At 36.2% G+C, this 21382-nt stretch overlaps 1 protein-coding gene across 2 annotated transcripts in view; it reads right to left on the bottom strand.

Moving 5' to 3' along the window:
- Positions 1 to 21382, bottom strand: part of LOC145258296 (uncharacterized) — a 944200-nt gene that overhangs the window by 216762 nt on the left and 706056 nt on the right. The window lies entirely within an intron of this gene.

Genomic DNA, 21382 nt, shown 5'->3' with positions numbered 1-21382 from the left:
TAGAAGAATAAAAATAAAAATACTAATAACGAACAAGATAAATGCAACTGCAGATCCCGCACACTTCAAAATAAATGTCTAACCAATACCATAGTTTACCAGGCCACAATATTTGCGAAAGAAAATCCGAATAACAAGAAATGTTACGTAGGTATGACTTCCTTAGATTTCAAAACCCGATATTATGACCACAAAAGTACATAATAAAAACAACAAAAAAAAACACCGAATCAAAACAACTCTAGCAAAAAAAAAAAAAATACTGGGAACTCAAAGAAAGCGGACGTTCGCCGGTAGTCGAATGGAAAATAGTAAGACAAGCAAACACATGTAGAGACATAGATGATCCATGTAGATTGTGCCTTCATGAAAAATTTGCTCTCCTATACTTTAAAGAACCCAAACATCTATTAAACTGTAGGAGAAAAATAGCGAACAACTGTGTTAACAGGATAAACTTTACTCTAGGATAGCGATACAAAATAAAATTAACAATAATAATAGAAAATAAATAAATGAAATAAACATGCATATACATAAATTATCAGACACACACACACACACACACACACACACATATATATATATATATATATATATATAACATAATATAAAGCACATTTAATTACACCTAGGTTTAAAATAGGTCAGAACACTAGATATCTACGCTCACCGCTAAAATAGCACACGCAAAAGGAGGGCTGAACTGGAGGTCGACTGGGTCTTTGTCCTGTAAGTGTCTGCTCCTTGGCTGATTAGGAAGGATTCGGTGGAAACTAGAAAGCTGATTGACTTACTAAAAACTCAATAGAACGTGCGCATATAAAAACGCGAAGCAACCACAACTCCTCGCAAAAGCCTGACGAACCCTAGCGTGGATGAAACGCGGAATATTCTGTGTGGCTTAATTGCTATATATATTTTATAACTTACTGCTATATATATATATATATATATATATATATATATATATATAGAGAGAGAGAGAGAGAGAGAGAGAGAGTTATATATATATAACCTTCTCTCTCTTTCGCTTTCACTCTCTCTCTCTATATAACTTTCTAACAGTTTCTAAGAAGCCGATATATATATATATATATATATATATATATATAGAGAGAGAGAGAGAGAGAGAGAAAGAGACAGTTATATATATATATAACTTTCAGACACTAAAAGCAACGCTAGAAATATATATATATGTGTGTGTGTGTGTGTGTGTGTGTGTGTACGTTTGTATATTCGTGGTATTTCACTTCAAAATCTATTAATGTTTTGATAGGAAGATAATTGGTACCCATCAATCATGAAATAAATATATTTTTGATATAGTTTATAAAAAATTGTAAAATACAAAAATTATATAAAATACTAAAATTATATAAAAAAATACTTATTAAAAGTATAAAAATCCGAAAATTATAAATTGCATTATAACTTCGACCCTAACAAAATATTCTAATATCCACAAACGTGATTATTTCTTACTTGAACCCAAAAATACTTGTCGCAAATTAAATGAATTAAACCAGTGAAAGAATCGAACCAATCAATGAATAGTATTTGTGATAAGTCACCACTTATCAAGGCTAAAACACGCCCAAGAATAAGGGTTTCTGAAAGACAGTTAAATGAACATTACAATTAATATTATTTATATTAATTATATAATATTTTTTAAAGCCTCTTCCTATTTTTTCTAACAATAAAATACAAATGTATATTTAATAATTTATTTATAAAATTTTCTTAATCGAAATCTGTCAGTTTTGAATTTCAAATGCGATCAAACTTCACTCCACACATTACATTTGCTAACGTATATTTGGTGGAACCTACTTATCTCACGTTGAACATTCTTACTTGTGGAGTTGGGAACGCTTGATGCTTGGCTTCATGTTTTGACCATAGTCAGACAATTCTATCCTATTCAAAACCGCAAGTAGACCTCGAGTTGCCGCAGTCGAGGATGGAATCAATCTGTTAAAATCAACTTTAAAAAGAGTTGATACAACCATCAGTTTACACCTTAATATATTGTAAAGCATCCGACCTCGGTGAGTTGAGCCAAATATTCCTCGAATGGGAATTTCTAGGGAATATCAAATTGATTCAAGTCGCATATATATCCAGATTAGAAGATGTGATTTTGATGACGTTAGTTTTTTTTTCATGAAGGTGTCAATATTCTCCCACAGACAGCACCTGGTATTCCCAGTTGTTCACTCATTTGTTACTGACCAGGCTCAACCTTGCTTTAATTTAGAGATTTGTTTATATCGTATATAATCAAATCTTTATATATTATCAATTCGTTCTGAGTTATTTAGTGCTCCCCTCGCAAAAATACTTCAATTAATTGAACATAATTGGTGAGTTGCACAGGAGTTAAAGTTTGGCTTCCCTTGGATTATATCTAATTTATCTTTGTTGAAATCTACTAACCAACGATAGAATACACTCTCCTATATCGAAAGTAAATGGAATGTAATCATTCCACTCACGTGATATATATAGAACCGGATATCATTCTCTTTCCAAGCAATCAAGTGTGCTCCTGTCGGTTACCATCTTGGTATGCCTTTTACAAAGGGTGGTGTCATATTCCAAAAGTCATTTCACGCTTTTTACGCAAACATTTGCATTACTGTTGTATTCTGCAGGATCTGCCAATATGAGCCGTCGGGCAGATAAGGCAATGTTGTATTGTATGGACCCCTCTCCATATTCGTAGATGGTTAGGTCAGTTTTGTAGCCCATCTAGCCATGGAAACTTTTGATCGTCATGTATCGTCCTCTAGGTACTTATGAATTGGGTCTAAGAAGAAGGGTATTCTCATATTAGTAGGAGAGAGGCATTCTCAAACCCATATGTTCTATAGCTGCAGAGATATCGTTATGGATTTGACAAAGCTGAGGAAACTTTTAGTTGAGTTCAGTCAAATGAGATAGTGACCTTTATTATCTCTACTCTGCTGGCAACTTTCAAAGAAAGGCAAGTGTAGAGATGCACGTTCTGGTTGGCACGCCTCAGGCGACAGATGTCGTTCAGTGCTGAGTCTAATTTTCTTTTAATATTTCAAAATTATTAAGTCTTAGATATCCATTTTCGATTTCACTGAAATGGTCGACCAGTGCGAAATGAACGTATAAAAATTATTTTACACTACAGTTAAGATAATTTAGAAAGACTATTTATCGGTTAATGCAGGTGTTTTGTCAATCGGTTAACGACGAAAGTTCAATTTCAAACGTTAATGTGGCAGATCATAGAAAACGCTATTTCATATTTAAGCGTGACAGACTAAATAAAAATGTATTTGTAAACTTTAGTGCAACAGGCCAATTAACGGACATAACTTTTTAAAGAGATTATTAGACGCATCAACTCGAAGATATGTTCGTTTAATCTACGTGTTTATCGATGAAATTGCTGTTTTAAATTGACAATTAAGTTACTCGTAGCATACCACCTGACAGACAAAACCTCTCAGACGGTTTCAAGGTTGCATGCAAATGGCATAAATAGGTTGTGTGAGATTTCGCCGCACCCCTTGTATCGTAAAAGAGTCGTTGCTACGTTCAATTAAATGTGCCCTTCGGTGCGAAACTGCGAAATGAACACATGAACATTACTTTGAACATTTGCCATAACAATTCAGTATGACTATTAATTTTGTCACGAAGTTCGACTAGATATAGGGCCATATTTAGTGTGAACAGAGAAATAAATTTGAATTTGTCAGGATTTTGATTTTCAAGGTAGGAATATCGTTGTAATCTGTTTTCCGACAGAAATAGATGTTCGTCTTTCATTGACACGCACGTAGTTGACCCATTAAACCGTGACGTTTTTAGCAGTAATGTACTTGTGATTGACCAACATAGTCACTGAAAGTTCGATACATGACATTGTGTGCGGGCATGTGATACCCTTTCTCTAGCTGTCTAGTTTGCGCTGTACGTACTTTGTCGTGTCGTCACCCCTTCAACTCTCGTCACCCGCTTCTTCATTTCCATGACAGATGATCGTCATCAGTATAACTAAAAGTTCCTGCGCGAATAATTTTTTTTTTTATCTCGTACAGAAAGAAAACTAAAGACGACAAATATGAGCGTTTTTTTTATAGGAAAATATTCGCGTTAACAGCTTCAACATTAATTTCTCAAGAGGTTCATGGGCAGACATATATCAAACATCATCTCACCTTTTTAGAAGTATTACATCTTAACCGTCCGCCCAGTCTTAGCTTCTACAACGAACTCTTTCTAAAACTTTCCTTCCCTGTCAATTCGATATCCTTGACGCCATTACTTTCTGTTTCCCACCTCTCTTTGTAATTAATCTATGGTGACCTCATATTTTCAATTTAACCCTGCAGGTCATCTCTTCTTGAAACTGGTTTATATTTGTAAGCTTTCGTGTCACTTTTCCCTGCACTGTTTGTCTGACCCAAACATTCACCATGAAGCAAAGACATGTGATGTTATTGTTTCGTGTTCTCTCAAATTTCTTTTGTGTCTTACCTATGTGATTTCGTTTTTTTTTATCTTACAAGTCATAGCTGTTTATGCTTCAGACTGAAGACCAGTTTGTTGTGCGGACGCTGTGTCACGTCGCCCTGCACTGTTTGATGGATCTCAACATTCATAGCAGTTCATGTAAACTACTATCCATTCGAGACCCTATGTCAGTAGCAGTTGAGTTAGCTAGTGTGCATTTTTGACAAGAGTCACATTAAGTGCATGATAACCCAACTCAATAAAATAGAAACGTCTCCAGGGTTGAATGAAACATGGGCGACAAAGCAGGGACAAAGGTCAAATACCATAGACAAAACAAAGTGTTGAACGATATGAGGATGACGAATGACATCACGTTTTCGAGCAAGAGAAAACTATCGATTTCAGATCAAAGCTATGCGAAAGACATGTAATGTAGAATAATTTAAGGCGAATGTTTACTTCGATGTCTGTCCGTCTGTGTCACTCATTTCTTGAATTTTAAAAGTTAAGTTTATCATTGTACAATTAGTAAGTGATATTAGTTTTTCCCATCTGAAATTTATTCTCTCCATATAAAACCTTGAAGAAAACTCAGCAAACGTATCCTTATGCCTTTAATGCATGCGAATTTTTATTCGTCTGAATTAAACAGACGAGACGGTCGATGGCCATACATGAAATAGCGATGACGAAAAAGAGCGACAATGTAGAGAATAAAAAAATCAGCACGTATTAATATGTATGTACAGGGTGGCCGAAAAGTCCCAGGACACTCTATTTTTAATATTTTAATGCTGTTAAATATGATTGATTTTAATATTCTAATGTTGTTAAAACAATTTATTTCATTTATTTTTTTCAGGTTATGACTGGCATCAGTGTATTTACTGTTGAGGAGCGCTTAATTGCTGCTGTTTGGGTTCACGACCGCATCAGGAATGACATGACTATTGAAGATGCTCGAAGTGCTTTCACAGAAAGATTTGGAAAGCCCGCGCCATCAAGAAGTAATCTGTATCTGTGGGAGAAGAAAGTTTTTGAAACAGGTAGCGTTCTGGATCAGGCAAGAAGTGGCAGGCCTGAAACACGAAAGGAAACGTGTGCTGGTGTTCAAGAATCACTGCAACAGTCTCCCAAGAAATCCAACAGAAAACGTTCTGCTGAACTTGGAATACCAAGGGCTACCATGATGGATCATATGAAAAAGGACTTGGATGTCAAAGCTTATAAGCCCATGTCGGTAAATCAGTTGTCAGATGAAGATATGCATCGAAGAAAATAATTCTGTGAGAAATTTTTAAAACGCTTTCCTGATGGTCCAAGAAATCACAGAAAGATAATATTCAGCGATGAATGCGCCATTTATAAAAGTTCTAAAAGTCGAAACATATATTTCTGGGCTAAAGAAAACCCCTTTTACAAAGAAGAAGTTGAAAATAATCCTCCACATGTCATGATTTGGGCTGCATTGACATCTGAACATTTGATTGGTCCTTATTTCTTTGATGGCAATGTCAACCAGGAATCATATGCCAACATGATTAGAAACTGGTTCATTCCCAAGTTAATAGAACTTGGTATTAAGGATCGTGTATGGCTAGAGCAAGATGGTGCACCCGCACATTATGCACTTCCTGTGAGAGCGCTGCTAAATGCAGAGTTTCCTGATCGATGGATTGGGCGCGGATCAAATTCTTTTGCTTGGCCACCACGAAGCCCCGACTTGACCACTCCAGACAACTCATTATGGGGTTTAATTGAAGGTCAAGTTTCTGGTATTAGATACGAAACCATTGATCAGCTAAAGCATGCGATTATTGCAGCTTTTGCTAGCGTATCAAGGAATTCTCTAAAAAAAAAATGTCACAAAGAACCTGGAGGCGAATGGAATTGTGCAAGAACAACGAGGGCCAACATACTGATCCCCTAGACCACTAAATTACTCTAGTTGTTTTCTGCTTTGTTTCTAATAAAGTTCTCTTTTTTTGTTGAATATATATGTTTTCTGTGTGTTTCATTAAAAAATACTGTGTTTTATTAAAAATACATGTATAGTGTCCTGGGACTTTTCGGCCACCCTGTATAAAGATGTTTATTTTGTTTATACTTTAATCGACCCTCTATTTGTGTCTTTCTTCATGAAAAGAGTTTTATTGTTTATTTTTTTACAAAGGAATCACCACTTATCAAAGCGAAGAGGCCACTCGAGAATAAGGATTAAAGAGTGTACAATAGTCAAAAGGACAATATAGTAATCGTTATATTCGTCATACTTAAATAGACGAGACGAGCCAGAGACACGGCCAAACATGAAATACGGCAAAGAAAAACTGCGACAATGCAAAGAATAAAAAGCCCAATGCGTATAAACAACCGCGCACATATGTATAAAGACGTTTGTTTTTGATCATTCATTACTGAAAACATTACACGTTCACAATGTAACAATAAGACAACTGAAAAGAATGAATGCGATCAATAAAAATTATTGATTTTTGAAGACGATTATAGATAAATTCTCATTAGCGTTAGATTTGAAGATGACCATGTTGCAGGAATTCAGTCCCCTGATATTGTGTTCCCGAGATGAGAATTCCTCGAAAAAAATATAACACTATTCGTGAAAATCCCGTTTAATGTTAAGCACATGGATGAAAATGAGAAAATCCTTTGTAAGTAGACGAGTTTTGCTATGCAAATTTTACCAGGAAGAACCAGAGATTGAAGCCCAGTCAAACAGCTTCCAGATAACTATTATTGCTACATAACAAACAGTAATTTTAGCAATTCAATGTTTCCCTACTTTAATTTCGTACGACTATTTTAGTTAACTCTGGACAAGTAGGGTTCTAAAAAGCTAGAATTAACTAAACTAGAGAACGTGCACTTTAGCCTTAATAAAAGTCCGATTAGCTATTTAAGTATTTACACAATAGGAGTGGTTAAGCGATTAGTATTACAGTAAGCGTTTCTCAAAAAGATAAGGTAAAGTCCGGGAGAGTGGACCTCCAGCAATTGAACAGAAATATACCTACGTCTGACTGCACCCTTCTCTAAAACACATGATGTTGCTAACCTCCCCTATAAAATATTATGATGGCATGTTTTCTCCAAAATTATCTGGTTATTCTCTAATTCCTTTGTTTCAGCTCGTTTGACTCGTTGGTCAAGTGGTCTTCAACAACTCACTATTTTGCTACATCACTGTAATACACCTTCTTATTCAAGTAACTTATTTAAAAGAACTACAAGCTTATGGAATTTTCTTCTATTGTGGTTCCGCAAGGGTCCGGAAGAAGGACACAAGTCGAAAATTAGTGATAACAAAATAAATTGAACACAAAAAGCAAATACAACACACAGAGAGCGTGGTTATACGTCAGTCCGACTGCCCCGAGTGTAAGACCCGTTGATAACCTGTGTGCTAACGCGTAGTGGCAATTCTTCCGATCTTTATAATAAGCAGAAGAGTTCATTATTGTTTGTAGGGTGGATACACCACAACACTTCTTGCTGACTGGTTTCCTTCTACCCATAGTTTTGCTCTTTTCAAGACTGTAAACAAACATATCCTGTATTTTCAATATCTATCTGCTCTTCTGAGTTTTTTTAGTTCAAGCGGCTTCATGTTTTGTCTGGAACGATTTCCATAGAAAAGACTACTGTCGGAGTGAAACACTTACTCCAGCTGTGCCAGGTGAGTACGTACGGCCATATTTGTTATTCTTTGGCGGCATGAAGGTTAAGATGTGTCACGTGAAGACAAGTACTCTTGACCTGGGCAGTTGAACTTATACTGAAGTTTCATTGTTTGTAAGATATCAATTTGTTAAGGCCAAAAGCAGTAGTGTTTTGTCATTCATGTACTTATTTATAGCGCAGAACACTCCTCCCCGTCATGTCCCTTTTGGAAGGCTCTACTTTTGTGCGAAGCTCCGTTTCCGAGCATTATTTCGTCGCAAGTATTTTTATTCTATAGTTTACGGATGTGCACCGACTCTTTGAATAAGCGGATGCGCCCGTAATAATAAAAAACGACTACTTTGTTTTGAAGAAGTAAAAACAATCAAACCCAAATAATACTTGAGAAATAGTATTTTCCATAGTAATACATACATACATACATACATACATACATACATATATATATATATATATATATATATATATATATATATATATATATAAAATAATATTTCTTAAGTATTATTTGGGTTTGATTGTTTTTTCACACGTAATCTCATATATACCAAACCGAGAGATCATTTGAAGATTTAAGTGTAATTGTTTGTATATCTCTTGCACTTGGTTCGCCGGGTATATTTGCCAAGTAGTTTATAAATTCTTTTGCAGAAGTGCTGTTGATCCTATAATTACTGCAATGATAGAGATCTTCCTAAAATCTTCCTAAAATTCCAGTTTTTTTAAATGTTTTACATCAGACGTTTGTATTTCGTTATCTTTTCCGTATCCACTCTGTTTAAATCAGCATCATCGAGGACAGTAACTTCTACTAAGGTTGCTTCTTTCTCCTTTATGTCCCTTATCACTATGTACGGTTTAATAGCTTCAGTTTTAGGTGTGTAACTGTAGGTACAGCCTATTCATAGTGGATTGTGTATGTTGGTTGGTTGGTTGTTTTTGTTTTACGGGTTATTTAATGCCGAATCCAAAGATTTTGAAGAAAAACATTTTTAATAGAATATATTTGTTGTTTTCAAGTCGGTTTCTATTTAACCCATAGTTGGAACCTTAACAGGTGCTACCACTCCGGGTCAGAGTGGACCTGGGAGCAATGGTGATTAAAAGGTGGCTCCACACTCCCCAAAGCCCGCAAGCTGGGGCCTCACCACTGGATATAGTTTATGGTCATATCCAGGACCGGATTGTGTATGACTTATTTCTTTCTGGTAAACATGTTCCCAGGATTTGCTGCGGCATTCAATAATAAACTTTTTACAGATGGTGCAGTGGATACATTTACACATTCCATGTGAGTGTGTCCAGCTAAAAAAAAACTACCAAACAAACACCCACAAAGTTGGCGTTGTATTGGATCAATACTAAATTAAAATAATAAAAAAATTACTCTTTTAGGATCAACTAGGTCAGGTTTTGTCAGGGAAGGGGTGGGGGTTTTCAGACATTTCTAATCCCATTATGTACAAAGTTAGAAAGAAAAAAAAAACCCCGACTTATTTCAGAATTGATCGGCGTTACCTTGGATCAATAATATTGAACATTAAAAACATATATATTTATTCTTTGAGGTTCAACTTGGCCAGAGATCGCCAGGGGAGAGATGTGTGTGTGTGTGTTTTATGCATTTTCAATGTTATGGGTATTTAGTTCTCTCCCACTGTAAAAACTGTAATACCAGAATCGGAAAGTGGGATTGAGAAGTCAGCGCCCCCAAAGAGGGGAATTCTGATCTGCAAAATGGGCCTGGGCAGCCCCGTCGGCATTCCCTAGTAAAGGTGCTTCAAACGATTAGCAATAAATTAACGTCTTTATTTAATTTATTTGGATGGTTTACTCAGTTTTAGTTTTTTTTTCACTCAGTATAGGCGAAGAAAAAAGAGTGGGTAAAAAAAAGAGGAAACTATGGAACGACGGACAGAGAAAAGTAAAACTATTGAACATTTAATAGAAATACTTTACACTTTTTAAAATCGATTTTGTCAAGTGGTCCTGCTAGAATATATATATATATATATATATATATATATATATATATATATATATATATATATATATATATATATGTTCAGAGACTAGTCAAAATTCTGATTTTTTCATTAAAGGTATTTATTTCAATTCTAATTTTCAACTTATATAAAAGCCTTCATAAGAAAAATACAGTCAATATATATTTTTTTAATTTGACGTAACATGTTGCTGTAGTTTATTATTGAATAATGAGATTCCAGTGGTTTGGTGTCCTTGTGTGAATGTGGGACTTAATAGTCAAAGTATAAACAGTAATAAGGACATAAGTGACAATATCTCTAATATATATATATATATATATATATATATATATATATATATATATATATATATAGACCTACTCTTCTCTATGGTGCTGAAACGTGGACCTTGTACCGCAAACATATAAATTAGCTTGATTCCTTCCATATGAGATGTCTGCGTTTTATTTGCCATTTTGGATGGCAGGATCGTGTTCCAAATAGTGAATTACTGAATAGATGTTAAATCACTGGTATTGAATCATTTTTGATCAGGATACAAATGCGGTGGTCGGCTCATCTGGTGGAATGGATGATTACAGGATTTCCTAAGCAACTTTTTTATGGGCAACTTACAAATTCTTGTCACCCAATAGTTCGCCCCCTGCTTCGTTACAAAGATAAACTAAAAGACAACCTGAAGCGTTGTGGAATTTCTCTGAGCGCCTGGGAGAGTGCAGCAGGGGATCGCAACGAATTGAGGAGGATGTGTTTTCAACATAACCGCTTTTGTCATGCAAATATAAAGGCAAAACACAAGAAAAATCCACAAAAAAATGGATATGTATGCCATTTTGGTTTCAAAGCACACAGCAAAGCAGGGTTATCTGTTCACTCGAGAAGTCATCTTTGACCGACGAGCATATGCAAGTTCACCATCTTCGGACGTCTGAAGGATTGCAATTATGCATGTGGTGCCACAGAGCTTAGGAGCTGCTGAAAATTGCATACTTAACTCTCATTCATCGTCTTCGATGAGAGATTCCACAATATATATATATATATATATATATATATATACATACATATATATAAATATAAATATATATATATATATATATATATATATATATATATATATAGTAAATTCTGAAAACATATATGGTAATGAAGGGTCGTTTAATTGTTATGTACTTCCATTTCTTGTCATAAATAATTTTATCAAGAATTCTTCAAAAGTTTTGATTTCAGTTTCGATTATGGCTGAACGGACTCAAGTTTATATATATATATATATATATATATATATATATATATATATATATATATATATATATATATATATATATATTGTTTTACCAAAATCAAGACAACAAAAATTGGATTGATAGCAACAAGTAGTGTATTTTCATTTTTCGTTATAAATGTTTCGCGACTATTCGGACAATTTCAAACCTTATATCGTTTGAAAATATTCACAAGATCGGCCTCTCTTCAGACGTTGAGAAAAACATTTTTTTAATGAACAATATGGAATCCATTTTCCTTTTAAGGAAATCTATGTGATAAAAAATTGCCTACATTTCTTACTTCAGAGGTTGTTTCCATGTGTGTGTATGTATATATATATATTTTTTTTCATAAGTTTTTATTTCGATTTCTATTCAAGCTAATGCACCCAAGTAATATGGATATATATTTTTTATTTTTTAAATCGCAACTTTATAATATATAAAAAATCGATAGAACATTAACTCTATAATAATATACACGAAATCCGCAAGAATATATTCAAGTGCGCTTTACGAACGGGCTTTGCCGGGCGTTCGTGCTAGCTTAGATAAATACTTTTGCAGTTTTAACCAAAAGCTACAATAATATCAGAGCATCTTCATTTACACTGAACATCTACAGAATGGCAACTTCAATATATTACATATGAATGAGCCCCTGTGAAATTTCCACAGGTCTCGCTAGTTATTATTATTATTATTATTATTATTATTATTATTATTATTATTATTATTATTATCAGTAGCATCATCAACAACAACAGCAGCAATTGCCTTCAGCAAAACGGGAACCTGCAATCATTCTCACAACGTGGCCGATTTCAGCAACGCAAAAAATAAGAAAAAAAAAAAAGAAATTGCCCGAACGTAAAAAAAAAATCTCACCAAAAAAAAAAAGAAGAAACAGCTTCAGTAAATGAAAGCATCGAAAACGTCTTGAAGCACAGAAAATTTTTTTTTATTTTCTAAATTCCAATCAATATGGAAGAACATCCGCAGAGTGTTTGGTTTCGTTTTCTGCGGCGAATTCGCATAACGGGGAAAGTTTGTTAAACTACAAATTTATGAGGTGCGAACGACGAAAAAGAAAAGAAAATGAAGACGCAAATCACGTGATTTCCAGTTGAAATTCAATCTGTGATAATTTTGCTATTTTTGGTGAACGTTTTTACATGTCTTGCGGCACTTCAATTAGGGGTCTCTGATTTCCACATATGACATAGATCAGGTTGTCAAACATGTAAATAATTTTAAAGACTAACCACGTTGTTGGTCTTATGCAGCGAAACATATCTAAAAGAAGCTTATACATTTTGACACATGCATACTAGCTGAAGTACCCGTCTATGTTGGGTTTCTCAAGATTTTTTGAATTTTATAGCTAATAGAGTAAATTAAGAAAGGTTGGAGAGTATTTTATCTGCAGTTAACAGAAACAAGATTAAAAACAAAACAAAAAATATACAACGAAAAATATTACCAAAGGCAAAATAAGTTACACTTCTGCTTACCTGGATAATTTGTTTTGTTTAGTTTCTTTTAAGAGCGATAACTTTTAACCTATCGAAGGCATTTGATAGGGTTTAGCATAAACTAATTCATAAGATTTGCAGCTATGAATATCTGAAAATGTCTCAACCATCGAATTTTTTCTCTCTGATAGGTTTATACAAGTAGTTGTCGATGAACAAAAAAGTATCAATACTGGGGTGCCCCAAAGGTCCATCCCGGACCCGACTATTCCTTATCTTCATTTATAATCTTCCAAATCACATTCTAAGTTCATTCGTCCGAGATATACGCAGATGACACTACACTCTATGACTACACTTCAAAGACCAACAGCGACCAAGATCTCGCCGAGTCTCTCTCCTCAGACGTTGAGCATGTGATGGAGTAAAAAGTTAATTTATCTTTTCACCATAAACGCTCTGATCCAAACTTCACTCCAATTGATATGAATGGCTCTTGTCTAAAAGAGGATGCTTGTTTTAACAAACCTTAGGGTCTGACCTTTACTCTTGACCTGGGCCCTGTCGGTGGGGCATTAGAATACACCGACTGCCCCCCCCCTGCAGAGGGTAAAGTCCCTCAATGGGGGTCCTGGATATGACCTTAAACTATATCCAATGGTAAGGCCCCAGATTGTGGGCTTTAGGGAATGTGGAACCACCCTTTAATTGCCATTGCTCCCAGGTCCACTCTGACCCAGAGTGGTAGTATCTGTTAGGGTTCCAACTATGGGTTAAATAGAAACCGACTTGAAAACAACAAATATATTCTATTAAAATGTTTTTCTTCAAAATCTTTGGACTCGGCATTAAATAACCCGAAAAGGGTTGATATGCCGTAAAACAAAAACAACCAACCAACCACTCCTGACCTGAAATGGAAGACTTACATCAAATCTGTTGCCAAGGTTGCTGGAAAAATTGTTGCGTCATTTTTCTGCTCCAAAAGGTATCTAACTATTGACTCAATCCTCTACCTGTGTAAAAGCCATTTACATCCTAAAATAGAGTAATGTTGTTATATCTGGGCGGAAGCTGCACGGAGCATCCTTTTCTGCTTTGACAAAGTTCAAAACCGGCTTCGAAATCTAGTAGGTAATGCCCTTTTTTCTTCTCTACAACCTCTTTCCCACAGAAAAGACGTTGCAAGCCTGCTTCTGCTCTATTGTTAATTTCATAGCAATTGCTCGCCTGAGCTTCAATCCTTGCCAAACTTCCACATAAAAACAATCATCTAGGTACAACCATTATCAACAGTTCACCTACTCTCTATTTGTGCTTAAATCTCCACGTAAATTCCATGAACAAAGATTATTTTCTAGTACTTCCCGCCCGTGGAAAACTTTCTACTGGCCTGCTTCCCGGCCGACTACAATATGGTAGCCTTAAACTCCAATGTAAACAAGTTTCCGTTGAGCCGTCCCTCAAAATATTCCATTTCTATCCTATTTCTATCACTGACTATTAAGACGTTGTTGTTTCAATGACTACCGCACACTTATTAACCCTTATCTTCGAGTGGCTTTCAGGCTTTGATAAGTGATGACTCCCACGTAAAAAACTCACGTTGCTTTAATTTAATATAAAACTAGTGTTAACCCTTATCTTCGAGTGGCTTTCAGGCTTTGATAAGTGATGACTCCCACGTAAAAAACTCACGTTGCTTTAATTTAATATAAAACTAGTGTTAACCCTTATCTTCGAGTGGCTTTCAGGCTTTGATAAGTGATGACTCCCACGTAAAAACTCACGTTGCTTTAATTTAATATAAAACTAGTGTTAACTCTGTTAAGTTAAAACGCGAAAAATGGCCGATATTAAACGATCACGTGAAGTCTCAATAATCGCTCAAAAATTGAAAATAGCACAAAAGTAATGGAAATAAAATATACAGTTCGGTAGAAAATTATATTTTCATACGATTGTTGACATTTATTAGTAGTGATTCTGTTTAAACGAAAAAGATTCGAAAGAGAAACCGATGAAAAAGTGTGACTCTCATGTCATCAGCGGCCATCTTGATTGCGAAAACTCAGCACCTTCTAAAACCTTTAAAGATGCAATGAACAGACACTTTATATACTAAGATAATCGCTATTAGCTATGGTAACATTTAGTTGGGTATTACTTTGGGGATAGTCCTAATTTTGTTGATCTCGGCAAAATGATTGGATTCTTTTTATTTTGCTGAGCTCAGTAAAGTAGTATTTCCTTTCTTTTGTTAGTTAAGTAAAATGACAGTATTCGTAAAATTCGGATATAAAAAATGAATGCAATAAAAACGCTTCTGTATAGATGAACAAATAATATTTATTCTTCATTTACTATTTTTTTTTACATAGGCGGCACCACTTATCAAGGCCGATAGGCCACTCAAGGATAAGGGCTAAAGAGTGTACAGTAGTCAAAAGGACAATATAGTAATCGATAGTAATGGATGTTCGGTAAATTTGTTAACTTAAGTGGAACGGCTCATCAGAAACTTGTTCACGTTGGACTTGAAGACAACCATATTATAGACAGCTGAAAAGCAGGAAAACGGAAGACAATTCCACAGGCGTGCAGTTCTAAGAAAGAAGCTTTGATCATGGAATCTATGTTTAAACGTATTAATTAAAAGTCACTGACGACATGTTCAATCCAAAATTTCGACTTGTCTAAAAATGCAAGGATCATTACTCGCTCTCAAATCCAGGCAAAGGAGATAATCAAGGGCAGATAGTTACTTCTCTTTTGCATATAAGATGTTTCATATTCATTTTCTCTTTTAATCATATTTTCTAGATGAAACCCGTTTCATCTGACAGAAAGATAAGGGGAAATTTTGGTTTGTTTGAGGGCATATTAACCCTTTATTTGGATTCGTGAATACTGGCACAATATCTGTTGTTAACAGTTGATAGCACACAATTAATTGAACAAAAGTTTCTGGTTTACTCATTTGAGGCTGATGAAATACAGTGAGAGACATAGGAGGGAAAGGTAGATATATGAAGGAAAAGAGAAGAGGAACAAAAGGTAGAATGAGAATCGATAGACCGAGGAAGAAAGAGAAAACAAGAGATAAATAAAGGGAAAAATAGAGAGAAAGAACTGAGAAATTAAAAAGCGAGGGGTAAAAATAAACAGCGAAAGAAAATGGAAGATAAAATGAAAGCAATCTATATATATATATATATATATATATATATATATATATATATATATATATATATATATATATATATAAAGTGAAATTTTCTGTTTGTCTGTGTGTGTGTCTGGGTGTATACATTTCCCTACCAAACTACTCGACGCACATATTCACGACTTACCCGACAAGCAGCAAATTCCCACCCATTCATTGTTGAGGTTCCTAGATGCCAGGAAGCTTTCTAATCTAGTAGTTTCTTCCCACGAACTGCTAGACATCGGAATTTTCCCCCAGGACTCTTGCTTCCCCCACTGTACTAATTATGCAAAAATTTAAATGTAATGTGAACAGACATGCTCAACCCTAAACATAGTGCTCTTGTAAACATAGTCCCACATGATAAATCTAAGTTAAAATTTTTTTTATTACATTTTCACCCCAAACAAGGCACATTGCCACTTTGGTGTAGGGGACTACTATCAGGGGTAACATTTACTGGGGTACTATGTAGGGATTTGGGAAGCAAGATGTCTGTTCACGTTACACTTGAACTTCTGCACGTCAGTACAGTTGGGGAAGAAGGGACCCGGAATGGAATTCTAAAGTCTAGCGGCTCTGTGGAAGAAACTACTTGAGTAGAAAGATCTTTTACATTTAGGGATCTCTACTGTGTGGGGGTGAGTTTTAGCTTCCTGTCGGGTTTGTCGAGGATGTTTACACCGTGGGGGCACAAGTGATTGCAGTTCGTCAGAGCATTCACCATTAAAATACTTGTAGAACAGGCAGAGGGATGCAACATTTCGTCGATGGGACAGAGGCTGAAGCTTAGATGCCAGTTCAGAGCCTATCAGATTGGCGACTCTTTTTTGAACCTTGTCAAGGAGCGAGAGACTAGTAGAAGATGCACCAGGTACAGGATATATTCGGGTGTTAGTAATTTTCTAGCACGGTGGAGAGAGCCTACCTTCTTTGCAGCGGTCCTGGCAATACTTTCAATGTAATTGCTCCAACTCATGTTTCCTGTGAACGTTAGGCCAAGGAGTTTGAAAGATGTACAGTTAAATAAAGTGTCATTGGCCATTACTATTGATGGTAGAGAAGGTTTCTTGTATTTACTGAAGGAAACACGTTTAGTCTTGGCGGCATTGAACGTGACCATACATTTTTGACCCCCATTCCACTACAGATTGGAGGTCATCCTCTAGTGTTTCTGCCATTTCTTTAGATATGTGTTCATTTGTTTTCCTGTCATGCCTGTTATAGAGTGTAGTGTCATCAGCATATATACCCATCTCAGAGGCAATTTTGTCGGGGAGGTCATTTATGAATATTAGGAACAACAGAGGTCCAAGGATAGAACCTTGGGACACTCCCCCATTTATATCATATTGTTTAGATGTACGATCGTCGAGGACAACCTGGATTTTTCTCTTATCTAAGAAAAATTTAATTATGTTTAGTATACTACCAGTGATATCGTATGATCTCATTTTCCTAAGGAGACCCTCATGCCATACCCTGTCAAAAGCCTTAGATATATCTAGAGCTACCGCTCTGCCCTCCCCGGCTTTGTCCAATGAGTGGTATATACGTTCAGAGATTACTGTCTGCTGTGGAACGGGCTTGTCTAAATCCATATTGTTGGTCAGTCAAAAATTTAGCATCTGTAAGGTGATGGACTAGAGCATTAAGGTCTCAAATATTTTGGTAAAAAGTGGGAGGAGGCTAATGGGGCGATAATTTAATGGGTCAGTTCTTTCTCCAGAATTCTTGAAAACTGGTACCACAGAAGCAGTTTTCCAACAGCCCGGAAAGCAAGATTCATTAAGGCATTTGTTGTATAGTTTGGAGAGAACTGTAGCTACTTCAACTGAGCACTTTTTCAATAGCACAGCTGGGATGAGATCGGGTCCACATGCCTTTGAAGTGTCAAGGTTTTTTATGATAGCATGCACCTGAGCAGGGGTGATTTTCAGATCGTCTAGCGTGGCGTCTGTTCGGGTAGGAAAGTCAGGTAGTGGGTGGTTGAGAGGGTCCATTGTGGAGTTTGAGGCAAACCGACTGGCAAGCATGTAAGCCTTCTCGGTTGCTGAGCAAATAACCTCGTGATTGTTGGTTAATGGGGGAATTGTTGATTGCCCGTTATTTACTACACTGTTGTAGATTTTCCAGAAGTCACAAGTTCCTAATTTTTGTGCTTCGATGCGTTTTTTAGTGGTTTCAGTAAATTCTCTTTTAGCTGTCGCTATTTCTTTCTTAATGTTAATTCTAGCTTCTATATACTTCTGTCTGTTTGAACTGGACTTATGTCGGTTAAGTCTGCGGTATGCATGGTGCCTTTGAGCAATGGCAGTTGCGCAAGTCGAAGTAAATCATTGAGGAGAGTGGGGCTTGCTATAAAATTTCCGCATGGGAACATGTGCTTCTATTGCAGTTTTGAACCATTCAGTGGTCTCATTTGCGCACTGTTCAGCAGGAAGAAAAAATATTTACCCTGGGGCATCTCTGATAAGATCTCTGATGGCTTCCCAGTCAGCCTTTTTATAATATCTCGTTGTTTTGAGCACTGGCTCTTCAGTTTTGGCTCTAGAGTTTAGGGCGATTTCAACTATTATCACTGCACGATCAGCGTTCCCAAGTGGGCTGTCAGCATTCGTTTTACAATCATCGGGAGCTGTGGTAAAAAAAGTGGCAGCGCGATTTGTTTGAGGTGAATAAGAATAATAAAAGAAAGATAGATAGATAGATAGATAGATAGGTAGAGAGAGAGAGAGAGAGAGAGAGAGAGAGAGAGAGAGAGAGAGAGAGTGAGAGAGAATGAATGAATAAAAGAGGAGAGAGAGAGAGAGCGAAAAAAAAGAGAGAATTATAAAGAAGGAAAGTAATGGAATAAGAGAGAAAGAGAAAAAAAAAAAGAAAAATTAGAGCAAGCGAAAGAAAAACAAAATAAAGAGATCCATAGATAGTTAGAGAAAGAAAAAGAGAGAGAACGAGAAAATAGATGTAGAAGAAGATGGCGGACATAATTTAACCTGTTTCAATATTCGTCATTCTTTTTCATTTTATTTCGGCGTTTTTTTTTGATCACCGATTAATCTCTCGATGCTTCCTTCCAACAAATTAACTTTTCTTCGACGCCATTTTTTGTCTTCTTTTACTCGTTGTTACAAAACAAAGTTATGAAACCTTGACGATGCGCAATAGAAAAAGTCGCCATGATGACATTCAACAGAAGATTAAAAAGAGATCGATTTTAATCGAGAACAATCAAGGTGCGCGTGTGTGTGTGTGTGTGTGTATACTTTCGTGTGTGTGTGTATACCTTCGTGTGTGTGTGTGTATATACCTTCATGTGTGTACACCTGTGTATGTGCCCATGTGTGTTTACAAATATTGATTTTTCAAGTAAACTGATTATTACCATCGAAACACAAAGCATTGATTTCGACTATTTTTGTTAAACAAGACGAGATCGAATTAGATCAAAAGAATCGATTCATATTTTGTTACAAGCTAACACCCCCTACGTCATTCATTGAAACTTCAGGAAATTCGCATCCCTTTCTGTAAAAAAAAAAGAAGACATATTTGATACAAGCAAAATTTAAACTATTCCTGACTTGTCCACAAACTTTCAGCTATAAATGTCTAAAACAAATTTGTTTTATAACCTTTGCATTAAAAAAACAAACTTTTGGATAAAATGTGCAAAACTTTCAATAATTCTGACACACTCCTCTAGAGGACTTGCCCTGATAACAATAACACAAAACGAGCAAAATTGTCAGCCACCCTAATGCTTTACCATGCCCTGAGACAGCAAAAACTCGATTTAGTTCAGGAATAGTCTGGAGATTGTTTGCACACACACACACACACACACACACACACACACACACACACACACACACACACACACACACACACACCGCACACATGTACACGCACGCACACACACACACACACACACACGCACACACACGCACACACACACACACACACGCAAATAACAAGGGATTTAAAGAACGAGAATAAAATCAATTCTTTATTATCAGGATAATACAAAGCTCAACAAATTGTTTTGGAGTTCATAAAAGAATCAGTAAAAAGAGAAAATGAAATACCTTAATTTTCTCTCTTTACTGACTCCTATATGTCAATTGGTGTGCATCACTGTCACTCCAGAAGGAAGTCTCTTATAAAGGCAATACACAAGAAAGCCCACAAACAGTTTCCTGAAGACATGTCAACAAAGCCCATAGATTACTGAAACCATGTCCTATGGCATGATGAGACGAACTTGAATTTGTTTGGATCTGATGACCTTAAGCATGTGTGGCGGCGACCAGGTGAGAAGTACAAAGATAAGTGTGTCATGCCTACAGTCAAGCATGGTGGTGGTAATGTAATGGCCTGGGGCTGCATGAGTGCTGCAGGTATTGGAGAGTTACATTTCATTGAGCGACATGAACTCCAACATGTAATGTCAAATACTGCAGCAGAGCATGATCCCCTCTTCCCAGAAACTGGGTCGCAGAGCAGTGTTTCAGCATGACAAAAACACACATCCAAGAAAACTACTGCTTTACTGAAGAGGCTGAGGACAACGGTGATGGACTGGCCAAGCATGTCTCCAGACTTGAACCCAATAGAACATCTTTGGGGCATCCTCAAACAGAAGGTGGAGGTAAAGAAAGAAATAGCGACAGCTAAGAGAGAATTTACGGAAACCACTAAAAAGCGTATCGAAGCACAAAAAACTAGGAACTCGAGACTTCTGGAAAATCTACAACAGTGTAGTAAATAATGAGCAATCAACAATTCCCCCACTAACCAACAATCACGAGTTTGTCTCGTCAGCAACCGAGAAGGCTTACATGCTTGCCAGTCGGTTTGCCTCAAACTCCACACTGAACCCTTCCAACCACCCCCTACCTGACTTTCCTATGCGGACAGACGCCACGCTAGACGATCTGAAAATCACCCCTGCTCAGGTGCATGCTATCATAAAAATCCTTGACACTTCAAAAGCATGTGGACCCGATCTCATCCCAGCTGTGCTATTAAAAAAGTGCTCAGCCGAAGTAGCTATAGTTCTCTCCAAACTATACAACAAATGCCTTAATGAAGCTTGCTTTCATGGCTGTTGGAAAACTGCTTCTGTTGTACCAGTATTCAAGAATTCTGGCGAAAGGACTGACCCATTAAATTATCGCCCCATTAGCCTCCTCCCACTTTTTTCCAAAATAT

Source organism: Euprymna scolopes, chromosome 33 (assembly GCF_053919585.1).
Source record: "Euprymna scolopes isolate OS-2025 chromosome 33, ASM5391958v1, whole genome shotgun sequence".
NCBI classification, from domain to species: domain Eukaryota; kingdom Metazoa; phylum Mollusca; class Cephalopoda; order Sepiida; family Sepiolidae; genus Euprymna; species Euprymna scolopes.
The sequence above is the reverse complement of the archived record's forward strand: the minus strand, read 5'-3'. Positions and strand labels throughout refer to the sequence as shown.